The sequence below is a fragment of the Solanum stenotomum genome, chromosome 1 (genome assembly GCF_019186545.1).
Source record: "Solanum stenotomum isolate F172 chromosome 1, ASM1918654v1, whole genome shotgun sequence".
Classification (NCBI taxonomy): domain Eukaryota; kingdom Viridiplantae; phylum Streptophyta; class Magnoliopsida; order Solanales; family Solanaceae; genus Solanum; species Solanum stenotomum.
In genome coordinates this window covers 95,780,482-95,795,031 of record NC_064282.1, presented here as the reverse complement: position 1 = coordinate 95,795,031, position 14,550 = coordinate 95,780,482, and the positions used below count along the sequence as shown (strand labels likewise).

Genomic DNA, 14,550 nt, shown 5'->3' with positions numbered 1-14,550 from the left:
CCCTGACTAAAAATCTTTTCCGAAAAATATTTTCTACTCACCAACCAAACATGAGAAAGTAAGTCAAAAATCAACTTGTTGTCCACGAAAACATTTTCCATGGAAAACATTTTCCTTCATACCAAACACACCCTATATGAATAGAGCCCTTTTCAGTTCCAATGCACGTAATCGACCCACAGAGAAAGAAAGAGTGCAGTGCTCCAGCCCGATCTAACGTAGAGAAAAGAGTTGAACAAACAGTGAAAGAGCTAATTAATAAACAGAGAAGGGAACATACACAGTCTCTGTTGACTTTGCCAACGTTGGAGAGTAGGGTGGAGTCATTTCATTGATTCCTATGTTTTATAAAGCAGTGTGACGGGATGAGTCTTTAGCAGTTAAAGTTAAACTTGTGCCTTATGTTGTAGATGGACAATCATTTGAACCACAAAAAAGTGCTCCAAGTTAGGACGTTGTTCTACCTGCCAATGGTGCTCCAAGTAGAGTCACTCCAAATTAGACTTGATTGCTGCAGCGAGACGTTGTTGACACCCAACTTTGACCATTCCCGAGAGGAGTTAATTTTCGAACTTCTTAATTTTCAAACAATTTGAAATAATCAGTTTTATATAAAATAAATAAATAAATAAGTAAATAAATAATATATATATATATAAAATCCAACGCATCTTTGAGTTCTAAAGTGTTTTTAGTCATTTCATAATATTTTTAAATAGTAAATGTATTTTATATAATTTTATTATATAACTAGTATATTTTATAAGCAGTTGAAAATCATATAAAAAGATCTCTACATTGTTAAAATAGATATTTTGTTAATTTAGTTCTAGTTCAAATTATAGTTTTAATTTCGAATAAATTAGTTGGTATTTAAATTGATTATTTTATTTTTGTTAAAATTAAGAAGCTCGTTAATTAATTAATGGTAATTCATTTTATTTAGATTTTGGCCAATTTTGCAAGTGAAACTCTATTTGGTTAAAAAGTTGGCTAATTTCGTAATTCATTTGGCCAAATCTTAATGCCGAATCTTGACCTTTATTAAACCCACTTAGAGGACTAATTTTGGCCTATTTGGGAACTTTCCAGCAGCCCAAATCAAACCCAATCTCCTCAATTCCCTTTTCCAATTCAGCTGAAACCGGCCCATTGTTATTACCCCGACCCGGCCCAATTCAATTCTTCCAAACATAACCCAGAATGTTAACAGCATAGAAACATCAGCTTCCCCATCTTCTCCAACGCGTGAACAACTCCAAACGACGTCAATTTTCCATCAAACACACGGAAAGCAGCAGCAGCTCACGGGAGATACACGGCGTCAACATAGTGCACCTACGCTGCAAATTTGTTGTCGTTTTCTTCCTTTTCCCTCTCTCAGTTCGTACCAGAGACAGCAAGACAGGGGCACGCGTTTTCTCCCCTTTCCTCTTTCGGAATGGGGAGAAAATTGCAAGAAAAGGTGTTTCTCCTTAATTGTGAAAGGATTTTTTAAAATTCGAATGGGGGATGGCCCCTTTTTGTCAAAAAAAAAATTTCCATCCGTTGGCCCATTTTTCAAAAACCTGATTTTCCTTCTCTAAATACCCCCACCTCTGCTCATATTAAGGAGGGACTTCACTGGTAGAAGGAGAAAAAAAATAATTTGGGAGTTGGAACTTTTCGTGATAAGAAGCGATTATTTAGAAAAACATCGAGGGGAATTAGTCGGAATTTAAGAGGAAATATTGTGAACTACTAGCTATAAATATTTGTAGACAAACATTGGGAAGAAGTCTCAGAAGCAGAGAGAGTGCGAGTTCAGTGTTTGCTCGAGTCTTTGCATCGTTTCTCGGTTCACGTACGTTTACCGGAATCATCGTTTGTGGTCGTGTAAAGCTCGTTGCCTTTAGCTCTTCGTCTGGTCCCAGAACGCTGCTCCATAAAAGGTATACAACCTCGCCCCTCTTAAGTTCTTCCTCTTATTCTAGCTCTATTCGTCTATTTGGGTTGATTTTTTTTATTTTTATTTTTTTTGTTTCTTCTAGTTTTCAGTAGAAATAGGGCCTTCCGTTTAGTTTTTGCTCTCGGAAAGGATTCAAATATATGTTCTGGAAATATTTTTCGTGATTTTAGCATAGCTGAATCTTGATCCCATTTGATTTTAAATCAAGTTCTCGTTCGAGTTTGCTTAGAGTGCGTTCGGTTTCAAAGATATTTAGTTCAGTTTGGTTTGTGTTGAAGCTTGATTTTTGGTTGCTGTTGCTCTTGGTTTTCATAGCTGTACCATGCTTAGTTTCAAATGCTTATTTTGTTTTATTTTGTTCCCGTTTGTTATGAATCTGTAGAAGCATTTAGTGTTCAAAGTCGTGTTCTTCATTATTTTACCGCTAGGCTGAGCGAGTGAATCGAGACGTCAAGTTGTTTTGAGCTCATTTTTGTGTCCTTAGGATTGTTCATCTTGATTTTGCCCATCTGAACACTATTGAACTTGAATTTGTTTTGCCTATACATTATTTTGTCTTCAAGGACCAGGTCCTCCGTTTTGTCCATCATCTATTAGCGTTTTCTTCAAAATAAGTCTAAGGTCGAAAGATTGATAATATGATTTAGTACAAAAACATGTGTTATAGTAGATTTATTTATTTTTTCTAAAAGAAATAAAAATCAAAGTTTAATAATATTAGCGTGCTAATGTTAGTTTGAACTAATTGATTTGCTTACCATTAAGAAGATCATGTGGATATATTTTTTTTTAAGCCTTTACTTTGAAATATAAGTCCATGTGCTCATTTTGAATACAAGATTATGATAAATTACAGTTAGAAGAGTCCCAAATTATGCATACCGTATTACTTGCTTCCCTTAAATGCTTGATTTCCTTTTATCTCTTTTTTTTTATTCCCATTACCCAAAGGCATCATATTTCTCTCTATTGTCTGTTCATATTAGCTCATTATTTTCGATTTGAGTTTTGTTTTGCTTAGAATAAGAAGACTAGTGTCTGTGGAAACCTTTCTTCTACCTTCAATTTGATGTGATATGCTTTAGTTGTGGTCTAATTAATGACTATTTAGTTTCAAATCTCTATTATTAATATTCTATATTTTGGATTTGTGGGGGGCACTGGTGAGTTATTAATCTTTACCTCTTATTTTGTTTACATGTGATACCAACCCGAGTCCACCTTGGACTCATTCCGTGCATTTCCTCGAGTTGATTTTCTTCAAGTCAACCCCATCTTGTCCAAACTGCTGGGAAGCTGATAAAGGCTGAAAATTGAAATTTTTCAGATCCCGAAAAGCCTGAAAACAGGCCAATATACCTGCTGTATACACTGGTATACAGCCGAAAATATGATTTACGGGTTGCAAAAATACAGGAAACGCAAGTTTGATGATAAAGTACAGGTCAAAAGCTGATGTTCAAGAAAAAAAAGCGCAAAAATACGGACCTAAATATGGTCCGTATACAGGGATATACATAAAGGCGTATACACAGATTCCTTGAAAGGAATGGGGGCCAAAAGCCCAAGGGAATTTCAGCAAGTCCAAGATTTGGGCCAAAGGCCCAAATTTGATATTCCTCTCCTTACTCTTATTTATTTTGTTATATTTGACTAACGTTTTGATTATCTTATAATTTAATTTGATTAAATTCCCCAAGAATGGTCATTTCATTTTATTTTCGAATTAAAGATATATATTTTATTACTTAGTTTTTATTTTAATATTAGTCTTATCAACGCTTAAATTATTCCCCTTTAGAAAATTCCCCTCTAGTTCATTTCCCTTTAAATAAATAAAATGATAAAAAATAATAATAGTAATAAATAAGTAGCTTAAAATAAAATGAGTTTTTATTTAGTTAAAATTTCCAAAAAAAGTTAAAATAAATGAGTCCGTTTACTTAGTTAAATTTTAAAAAGATAATCAGTTAAAGCAAATAAATTCTTTACTTAAGTTAAAGTTTTAAAATCAGTCAAAAATCATTTTGGTCAAATCGTCGGTCAACCGCGAGTTAGCGGGCATTCCAAGGGCCTAACACCTTCTCGGAATGTACATTTGAACTCGAACCCCTTTTCAATTGATTTTATCTGTTTAAGTCTTTTGAAAAATCTTATATTTTTTCTTGATTTTTTTACTAAAAATTAAGTGGCGACTCTGTCCTTTTGGAAACCCGATTTCTCTTAAATCATAAGTTTAATCGGTTTTTTTTGAAAATTCAGTCATTTTCCTTTTATATAATACCTTTTAAATAAAACAGACGTGACCCGTACGTAGCCTCGTGCACAAACAGAACAAACTTGGAAAATAGCAGAAGAAAAGTATAATCGGAGAACCCTTCTGCTAGCCCAAGATCGTTAACTAAGATCGGAAAATTCAACTAAAGAAGAAGAGGAAGCTAGAAAGTTAAAAAAAGAATTTGGAAAGAAGAACTTAATGAAAGAAGACTCTTTAAGTGCTTTGATTTTTCCTTGAATACAAATGTACAAGGCCATCTCCTATTTATACTAGTGTGGTGATGCTTCTAGAAATTATTCTAGATATATCTACAAGAAAAATCTAGATGACCCTATCTTTTAAATATCTAACAAGAATCTAGATTATTCTATACTTTACTCTAAGTATCTAATTATCTAGAACATCTAGATTATTCTTAAGTATAATTATCAAAGATATTTACTCTACCAAATTCTAGAAAGTTCTACCAAATATCTAAGATATTTTTTGTACCTCCAATAAATCAACTTTAATTTTTCACATGAAAGACTTGGTGTCTTCTCCCTGAATGCGTCATTGAACGACAACTGTGGATATCCACAAAATCCACAAGAGAATTAATAGGATTTCATTCATGTTTTTCATTAGTTAACAGTGAAGTTTGACACACTAACATCATCTGGCATTGGTGTACAGGGGAAGTATTTGACGTAATAAAATAGAACATGATTTTGCAGGCATTAACATCCCTTCAGTACAACAAGTAGCAACCATTGAGCTACAAAATGGGAAAAATCTGATATCAACTTCTTTTACTCTTCTACAAGCAGGTTTGCACATGGAAATGCTATGATTTCTTCCCTAGCATTAACAATGTATGTCAACATGGGAGTAAAAGGGGCTGCAACAAATGAGATTGCCTTCGTAGCAGTTCTATCAGCATGTGTGTGCCAAGCTTGTTGATTTCAGATTCTAATTGTTTGAAGCAATGCCACATGAATTCGGACTTGCAGCTAAGATGAAACATTATTTGTTGTGTGGTTGATCTACTACAGGAAGCTTACGACTTCATAAAGAAGATGCCTTTTTTTTGAAGCTGATGCTACTGTCTTGGTTGGGAAATGAAGTAGCACAACTATTGCTTGAGTCGCAACAGAGTCATTCTGGGCATTATGTGCAACTCTCAAGCATTTATGTTGGTGCAGAGAGGTGATAAATAGCAATGTTAGATCCTGGAATACACAAGGTTCCAGCCCACAGTTTTATTTCGTAGAGTTGATAGCTGCAGCAGCTTTTATTTGTAATGTTTTCGATGAGCCAACTCTGTAACTACACAACTCTGCTTTGTGCATCGTGATTCTTTTGATAATCGAGAAATCCCCAAGGGCTGGTGGCACACATTTCAGCTGTGATGAGCCTGAGCCATGCATCGTGATGAAGCGGTCCTGCTGGATTTCTTCTTAAATGTGATATCTGGTTTCACCACTGCTAGGATTTAAACTTTAGTATTCAAGGTTATGTTGTTTCCCCAACTTTTTAACGGCTACACCAACTCTATTGTATTCAAGTTATTATATATTGATCAATGTCGAGGAATACTTTTTCTATTTCAAAGTACACGAGAATTTGGAATTGTTTTAGTATTTTTAATGTGCTTTCTATTGTTATTCCAGTTTCCCTTTTGATCTCCTTGCATTCTATGAAATTCTATTGTTTTTCCTTGCAATTGAATTTGTTGAACATATAAAATTAAACAAAACACAAACATTTTATGAAACAAAATACAAACACTTTATGAAATATCACAAACTATGAAATTAAAAGCTTTTATTCTCATCCCAGCAATGCAGTGGACTTGAATCCAGCAAATTTCAAAAATGAAGAATTGAAGTTAAAATCTTTCAGGATATAAATTAAGTTGAATACCTGGAGGTTACATACTAATGTCTTTTCTCGTGCTTTTTCATTCTCGTAAGAATTTTGTGTTCCAATTCTACATCCATCCTCGAAAACCATGCTGGATATTGAGTTGACAACATTATGTATATTATGGACAGTCCAATAACAAGTCCACAACATGATGCTTCTAGAAATTATTCTAGATATATCTACAAGAAAAATCTAATGACCCTATCTTTTAAATATCTAACAAGAATCTAGATTATTCTATACTTTACTCTAAGTATCTAATTATCTAGAACATCTAAATTATTCTTAAGTATAAATATCAAAGATATTTACTCTACCAAATTCTAGAAAGTTCTACCAAATATCTAAGATATTTTTTGTACCTCCAACAAATCAACTTTAATTTTTCACATGAAAGACTTCGTGTCTTCTCCCTGAATGCGTCATTGAACGACAACTGTGGATATCCACAAAATCCACAAGAGAATTAATACGATTTCATTCATATTTTTCATTAGTTAACAGTGAAGTTTGCCACACTGACATCATCTGGCATTGGTGTACAGGGGAAGTATTTGACGTAATAAAACAGAACATGATTTTGCAGGCATTAACATCCCTTCAGTACAACACAAGTAGCGAGCATTGAGCTACAAAATGGGAAAAATCTGATATCAACTTCTTTTACTCTTCTACAAGCAGGTTTGCACATGGAAATGCTATTTTCCTCCCTAGCATTAACAATGTATGTCAACATGGGAGTAAAAGGGGCTGCAACCAAATAAGATTGCCTTCATAGCAGTTCTATCAGCTTGTGTGTGCCAAGCTTGTCGATTTCGGATTCTAATTGTTTGAAGCAATGTCACGTGAATTCGGACTTGCAGCTAAGATGAAACATTATGATTGTGTGGTTGATCTACTGCAGGAAGCGTACGACTTCATATAGAAGATTCCTTTTGAAGCTGATGCTACTGTCTACAAGCTCTGATGGGTGCTTGTAGACTTGGTGGAGCTATTGAGTTGGGAAATGAAGTAGCACAACTATTGCTTGAGTCCCAACAGAATCATTTTGGGTGTTGGCGCGGAGAGGTGTGAAAAAGCAATGTTAGATCCTGGAATACACAAGGTTCCAGCCCACAGTTTATTTGTAAAATTGTTGATGAGCCTGCATCGTGATGAAGTCATGACTCATCAAATTAAGCAGTTCTACTGGATTTCTTCCTAAATGTGATATCTCTGCTACGATTTAAACCTTAGTATCCAAAGTTGTTTCTCCAACTTTTCAACTCTATTGTATTCAAGTTATTATAAATTGATCAATATCGAGGAATACTTTTTATATTTCAAAGTACGCAAGAAATCGGAATACGTTTTATATTTCATATTACAGTTTAATATGAAATTCTATGGTTTTTCCTCGCAATTGAATAAGCTGAATTTGTTGAAACATATAAAATGTAACAAACCCTTGATGAAACAAAACACAAACACTTTAAGAAACATCACAAACTATGAAAGTATAAGCTTTTATTCACATCCCAGCAATGCAGTAGACTTGAATCCTGCAATTTTAAAAAATAAAGAATTAAAGTTAAAAGCTTTAACAATGAAGGAGGTAGAATATTTATGGATATATAAAATGTAATCTTCTAAAGGATAGAGATTAAGTTGAATACCTGGAGGTTACATACTAATGTCTTTTCTTGTGCCTTTTCATTCTCATAAGAATTTTGTGTTCCAATTTTATATCCATCCTCGAAAACCATGCTGGATATTGAGTTGACAACATTATGTATATTATGGACAGTCCAATAACAAATCCACAACCGTAACCCATGAGAACGGCCTGACAACTTATCATTGTTGAATATCCTTCTTCTTCTTCTTGATCTTTCCCAAATGGAGTTGTTGCTTGTGGTGCCCCTTCGTTACCGCCACAATCTTTTGAGAGTGGCAATCCACGTAACCCATCATTCCCTTGGTATGAACTATTCTCAAACGTATCAAATTGTTTTCCTTTGGGGATGCATCCAGCAAGATGATTGTGAGAGAGATTTAAGACTTCAAGTGATTTGAGGGATGCAAGTTGTTGTGGAATTTCTCCACTGATTTTGTTGGATGAGAGATCCAATGATTCAAGTACAGATAATTGGTGCAGTGATGCTGGTATAATACCTTCCAAGCGATTATCAGATAAGTTCAACGTACGAAGTCCAATGAGATCTCCAATAATGCTTGGAATATGGCCTTCAAATCTATTCCTTGAGAGATCGATAAGCATGTCTGTAGTCAAAACTCGAGGAAGTTCAAGATCCAGTCCCTTTGTTGTCACTGTCAATGAATTCGTGTAATAATAAGAATATATATTTCCAACATACTCTCGGATTCCACTGCTCTCATCAATCATTTTCATGGCTTCAAAATTCTCAAAACGGCTCGCTGGTAAATCTCCACTAAATCCATTGGATGAGAGATCTATGACTCGAATTTGAGCAAACAAGTTATCAGTCCTTGAATCTTTTATAGGGCCATAAAACTTATTTGATCTCAAAATCAAAATCTGCAAATAAGGTAGGGCTCCCAACCATTTAGGAAATGTGTCACTCAACTCATTGTTACCTAAATCAACAACTTCCAAATATGTGCAATTGATCAAAGATTGCGGAACTTTCCCCTCTAGCTTATTCCCATCAAATTTAATGACTATAAGTTGGTTTCCTCTACTAAAAGTTGTATTAATTTTCCTGTTAAGACTATTGTTGCTTAAATCCAAAATCCAAAGTCCACTCATCTCACCCAAACATAGTGGGATTGTTCCCTCCAAATTATTGCTGCCCAAATCTAGCACTAACAGCTTTGTCAGATTGCAGATGGTTGAAGCAATCTGTCCACTGAGATTATTTCGTGAAAGGAGAAGAAATTGTAGGCCCTGCAGATCTAAGAGTGACTTTGGAATAGGACCTTGCAGCTGATTTTGTTTTAGAGAAACTCAATACAATGATTCGGAATAGAACTCCTGAATATTTCCACTTAAATGGTTATCACTCAACTCTAAAATCCCTATTGAAGGGAGGGAGAATATCCAGGAAGGTATAGTCCCATTCAAGAGGTTTGATGACAAGAAGAGTGAATATAGGTTTTGCATACCACTTGCATTAGAAGGAATGGGACCTGTTACGGAATTGACTGAACAATCTAATAATCCAAGTTGTGTCCATCTGTTAAAGGATAAAAACTCAAGTTGGCCATTAAAGTTGTTATTTCTAAGTGATAACGACCTGATCTTTCCAAATCTAAAGAAATCAGAAATTGGTCCTTCAAGATGGTTATAACCAAGGTCCAAAACCTCTATGTTGGTGAGATTCCAGAGAGATTTAGGAATAGACCCTGAGAGATTACAAGAAGCTATTCTCAATCTATGCAGTGAAGTTAGATGACCAAATGATTCTGGTATCGTACCAGTAGCATTCACACCACTGAGGTATAACTTCATAAGTGATGCACTGCTATTCCATTTGGTTGTGGGAAACCTAACAGTGAGCTGGGGATTGTCTGATAAATCAAGAGATTCCAAGTTGGAAAGGTGGAAAACTCCTTCGGGCAATATCCCGTATATCTGCGTGTCTGAAAGTCCTAGATTTGTTAAATAAGAAGAGAATTTAAGAGGAATGGTTGAAGAGATGTTCACAGAGCTAAGGTGGAGCACTCTTAATCGGGTCAAGTTCTTAAGGAGCAGTTCAAAATTGTGAGGTTTGAATCTAAGCTCATATGGATCACTCTCAATACTAAGAATGTGCAATTTAGAAAGACGAGATATTTCTGCTGGGATTATACCTGTAAAAGTTGAATATGACAAATCAAGATGTGTCAAATTAGAAAGCTCACCAAATTTAGGTGAAATGAGCGATCCAGAAAAATCATTTTCAGACAAATCAAGCCTTTTGAGATTGGAGAGTTTAAAGAGGCTACTGTTGGAATGAAACTCGCCTCGAAGTTGGCTGCGACTGAGATCAAGCTGAATCACTTGTCCTGTCATCTCGTCACACTTAACTCCATCCCATGAACAACAATCTGTGCTCTTATTCCATTTAACTGTTTTAGGATAATAACCACTATAAGAAGCATCAAGATTTATAGTAAACGTGTTTTTGAATTGAAGAAGAGCAAGGGCTTGATCATTGGGGCACAAATGAGGTAAAGATGAGGAGAAAACAAGTTGACAGAGAAACGCACATAGCAGAAACAATGCAAGTTTTCCAATGCCCATTTTCGCGCCTCAAAATATATATCAAAATTACTAAGTAAGTTTTCCAATTCTTGCTTTGTGTCTCTATTCAATAAGTTTGATGAGGTTTATATAGCACATAGCAAAAGACAATTTTCTATTAATTTTCGATTGTCGTAAGTCTATAGAGCTTCTTCTGATAAATATTTAGTGGAGTTAGCTGTATAGTCTTTGGTGATGTTCCAGTGAAAAAAATTGTTGGTGCATAGACCTTGACCAAAACATTTTCCAATTTTATTTTGATTGGTTAGGATATAAGTGTTGGATGTTGTACAGACCTTGACTTTCGTTCAAGTAAACATATCCAAGTTGGTTTGGTCATATGCACAAAGATTACTTTTTCTAATGGTAGTGAAAACATTAATGTTAATAAATTTTATTTTTATTTTAAAAAAAAAGAACTCATCTAGAGGTATATATGATCGCTCTAGCAAAATTCATGATATATTTGATCTTTCTCGCACATGATTTTTTTTTATTCAACACTTAGTTTGATATCGTTGTTATAGATTTATTTGCTTATCACTATTTGAGTCTCTTATTCTTATTTAATTTTTTCCCTTTCATTTTTAGTGTAAAAATATCAGAACAAAAAAAATGTGAATGGAAAAAGAGGAAAAAGTAAAAAAAAAATAATTAAACTATTTTCTGCGGTTATATTGTTACTTATTTTTTGTATCCGTAAAAAAATAAAATTGGATGGCTACATAAACATTTATACTTTGCTTTTTCTTTATAAAATAGAGGAACAATGAAATACCAGTATTGGTGTCTAGTACTGCCGAAAGCAGAGGTTTTTTCATCTTCCATTTGCTGATTAGCAGTGTAATAAAATTCCCTTCCGTCCAAAAGAATTTTGCTCCACGCGGATGGGTCATAGAGTGAGTTGTATGGATATCCATAAAATCGGATTCAGAAACGAGAGAATTCCACTTGGCATATGAACTTAAAATACCTCTTTATACCTTAAAAACAAAGTATTGCACTTTCTACGTAATTTTGACAAGAAGCAGTTTGTTGGGTGAATTCACAATCTTAACTTGAGGTCATTCTACAAACTTTTTACCAAAAAGCGTTCAATCAGAAAATTGAAGCTCAAATGTTTATATGCATTGACTGAACTTTTCAGTCGAATCCAATTAGCTAACTAATAATTACACTGAATAAGTAACAAACTATTGATAAACGAAAACTAATGCTTTTATACATAGGGAAATACACTCTTCAAAAACATCACAAACTAGGAAAGTAAAAGCTTTTATCTGCATCACACTAATATCTTTTCATTCTCGTAATAATTATGTGTTCCAATTTTAAGGTTCCGGAATGTGCAATAGCAACATTTGATGTTGAATCTGAAAAAATCGGAATTATTGCATTGTGGAATGCATCTCACTGGGTGTACCCTTACAAGTTGATAGAGGTGAATGGTAAATTAGCAGTCATAATTTATGGAGCGGTAAGTGGATAAATCGACTATTGGATTTTAAAGGAGACTCCGGAAAGAGAATCATGTGTTTTATATTGGTGCTATGATGTCATCAGAAAGAGCTGGAGGAAATTAGGAATCACGCATCCAAGACATTTATAGTTATGTGGAGGCTTTAGATCGCCACATTCAGTGTTAAGAGTCTAATATACAGATAGTAATTAAGATGATATATGATTGTGAGTTCCGGTATATGGGATTTGTTAAAGAGTTTTAGCATGTTCTGTTTTATTGTCAAATATCTATACATCAATACGAATATGAACCGGAATTATAGGGCTGCATGAGGATCAACCATCACACAAAAAGACCATGTCACCCAGATAAGTCTTGTTCTGTTTAACGAACACTTTATGAAACATCTCAAACTATGAAACAAAACACAAACACTTTATAAAACAAAACACAAACACTTTATGAAACATCACAAACTATGAAATTAAAAGCTTTTATTCGCATCCCAGCAAAGCAGTGGACTTGAATCCTGCAATTTTCAAAATTGAAGAATTAAAGTTAAAAGCTTTAACGATGACGGAGGTAGAAAATTTATGGATATATAAAATGTAATCTTCTGAAGGATAGAGATTAAGTCAAATACCTGGAGGTTACACACTAATGTCTTTTCTTGTGCCTACTCATTCTTGTAAGAATTTTATGTTCCAATTCTACATCCATCCTTGAAAACCATGCTGGATATTGAGTTGACACCATTATGTATATTATGGACAATCCAATAACAAGTCCACAACCATAACCCATGAGAATCGCCTGCCAACTTATCATTGTTGAATCTCCCTCTTCTTCTTGATCTAGCCCATATGAAGTTGTTGCTTGTGGTACCCCTTCATCACCGCCACAATCTTTTGAGAGTGGAAATCCACGTAACCTATCATTCCCTTGGTATGAACTGTTCTCAAACGTATCAAATTGTTTTCCTTTGGGGATGCATCCAACCAGATGATTGTGAGAGAGATTTAAGACTTCAAGTGATGTGAGAGATGCAAGTTGTTGTGGAATTTCTCCGCTGATTTTGTTGGATGAGAGATCCAATGATTCAAGTACAGATAACTGGTGCAGTGATGCTGGTATGTGACCTTCCAAGTGATTATGCGATAAGTTCAACGTGCGAAGCCCAATGAGATCTCCAATAATGCTTGGGATATGACCTTCAAATCTATTCCTTGAGAGATCGATAATTATTTCTGTAGTCAAAACTTGAGGAAGCTCAAGATCCAATCCCTTTGTTGTCACTATCAAGGAATTTGTGTAATAAGCAGAAAATTCTCTTGCTACATATTCTCGGGTTCTACTGTTCTCACCAATTATATTCATGGCTTCAAAATTCTCAAAAAGGCTCACTGGTATATCTCCACTAAATTCATTGGAAGAGAGATCTATGACTCAAATTTGAGCAAACAAGTTGTCAGTCCTAGAATCTTTTATAGGGCCATAGAACTTATTTGATCTCAAGTTCAAAATCTGCAAATCAGGTAAGGCTCCTAACCATTTAGGAAATGTGTCACTCAACTCATTGTTACCTAAATCAAGAACTTCCAAATCCGTGCAATTGATAAAAGATTACGGGACTTTCCCCTCTAGCTTATTCCCGTTAAATTTAATGACTCCAAGTTGGTTTCCTATACTAAAAGTAGAATTAATTGTCCCGCTAAGACTATTGTTGCTTAAATCCAAAACCCAAAGTTTACGCATATCACCCAAACATAGTGGGATTGTTCCCTTCAAATTATTGCTGCCCAAATCTAGCACTTGTAGTGTTTTCAGATTGCAGATAGTTGAAGCAATCTGTCCACTGAGATTATTTTGTAAAAGGAGAAGATAATGTAGGAACTGCTGGTCTAGTAGTGACTTTGGAATAGGACCTTGCAGCTGATTTTGTTTTAGAGAAACAAAATCCAATGATTCGGAATAGAACTCCTGAATATTTCCACTGAAATGGTTATCACTCAAGTCTAACCATCCAAGTGAAGGGAGGGAGAATATCCAGGAAGGTATAGTTGTAACATCCGGCAATATGAAATAATTGAAGAGGCTTAGAATTGGAAATTTTCATTTTTGGAAAGAATTTAAAGTTTTGGAAATTTTGGCCAACTTTGAACAGCCATAAATTCTAGCTCAGGATGAGTTAGGTGGAATTCCAGTTATGGTTGCAAAGTTCGTGGAACGACCTTTCCAACGCCACCAAGTTTGCTCGATTCCGAGTTCGTATGAGGGAGTTATGACCTTTGAAAGTTGGGCAGTTGACAAGGAAATCCGTCCGGGAATCATTAAGGGCATTTTAGTCTTTTCCCTAGCCAATTCTTTTGAGCTCATATTGTTGTATTAGGATGATCTTTGGATCATTTTTGTCCCATTTTTGAAAGAGAAAGAGTTAGGGTTCTTGAGATTGAAGAAGAGAAGAAGGAGAAGAAGAAGAAGAGAAGAAAGAGGAGATTTGTCAAGACCATTGTGGATTTTCGTCGGGGGTGATCCCTATCAAGGTATGTGAGTTTTTCGTGTGGGTTGATCCTTTCCCTCACACACACCAAGTTTATTCTATGCTTTGAGAAAAGATTGGGAATTGTTGTTGAAGTGTCGAAGTTGTTAGTTGTTGTTGATATTGTTGTTGAGGTTGTTGAAGTTATTGTTCGTTGTGAGGCTTGATT

At 34.9% G+C, this 14,550-nt stretch overlaps 1 protein-coding gene and 3 pseudogenes across 1 annotated transcript in view; 1 reads left to right on the top strand and 3 right to left on the bottom strand.

Moving 5' to 3' along the window:
- The window catches only part of LOC125853235 (receptor-like protein Cf-9), a 333,480-nt gene that overhangs the window by 156,720 nt on the left and 162,210 nt on the right, over positions 1-14,550 (top strand). The window lies entirely within an intron of this gene.
- Positions 1-14,550, bottom strand: part of LOC125859768 (putative pentatricopeptide repeat-containing protein At1g10330) — a 157,580-nt pseudogene that overhangs the window by 128,092 nt on the left and 14,938 nt on the right.
- Positions 7,545-10,410, bottom strand: LOC125853232 (receptor-like protein Cf-9; annotated as a pseudogene).
- The window catches only part of LOC125853236 (receptor-like protein Cf-9 homolog), a 12,099-nt pseudogene continuing 10,048 nt past the window's right edge, over positions 12,500-14,550 (bottom strand).